We start from the raw sequence: 1,021 nt of genomic DNA, 5'->3' as shown, positions 1-1,021 counted from the left end.
TTCGCGCTCTACAATTGCCACTGGAATGGCGACATATTTTGGTGTCATAACGGGGCCCATCAACCGTTATATCGAAGTACACTTCGCGATCTACATCGGCCACGGGAACGGCGACAAGTTTTGGTGTCATAACGTGGCCCGTCAACCGTTATATCGATGCTCTCTTCATAATCTACGACTCGAACGAGAATGGCGACAACTTTTGGTGTCCTAACGGGGCCCAAAATCTGTCAGATCGAAGCTCTCTTCGCGATCTAAGACTGGCACAGGAACGGTGATGACTTTTGGTGTCGTAACGGGGCCCATCAGCCCCTAGATCGAAGCTCTCTTCGCGATCTAAGACTGGCACAGGAACGGTGATGACTTTTGGTGTCGTAACGGGGCCCATCAGCCCCTAGATCGAAGCTCTCTTCGCGATCTAAGACTGGCACAGGAACGGTGATGACTTTTGGTGTCGTAACGGGGCCCATCAGCCCCTAGATCGAAGCTCTCTTCGCGATCTAAGACTGGCACAGGAACGGTGATGACTTTTGGTGTCGTAACGGGGCCCATCAGCCCCTAGATCGAAGCTCTCTTCGCGATCTAAGACTGGCACAGGAACGGTGATGACTTTTGGTGTCGTAACGGGGCCCATCAGCCCCTAGATCGAAGCTCTCTTCGCGATCTAAGACTGGCACAGGAACGGTGATGACTTTTGGTGTCGTAACGGGGCCCATCAGCCCCTAGATCGAAGCTCTCTTCGCGATCTAAGACTGGCACAGGAACGGTGATGACTTTTGGTGTCGTAACGGGGCCCATAATCCTTTAGATCGAAGCTCTCTTTGCGCGCTACCACCACCCGGGAAAGGGCGACAAATGTTGGTGACGTAACGGGGCCAATCAGCCTTTAGATCGAAGCTCTCTTTGCGATCTACAACTGCCACGTTTACGGTGACAACTTTTGGTTTCGTAACGAGGCCCATCATCCGTTAGAACGATCTCTCTGCGCTCCCTACAATCGTCACGGGAACGGCGACAAGCT

This window comes from Morus notabilis, unplaced genomic scaffold (genome assembly GCF_000414095.1).
Source record: "Morus notabilis unplaced genomic scaffold, ASM41409v2 Scaffold706, whole genome shotgun sequence".
Classification (NCBI taxonomy): domain Eukaryota; kingdom Viridiplantae; phylum Streptophyta; class Magnoliopsida; order Rosales; family Moraceae; genus Morus; species Morus notabilis.
The sequence above is the reverse complement of the archived record's forward strand: the minus strand, read 5'-3'. Positions refer to the sequence as shown.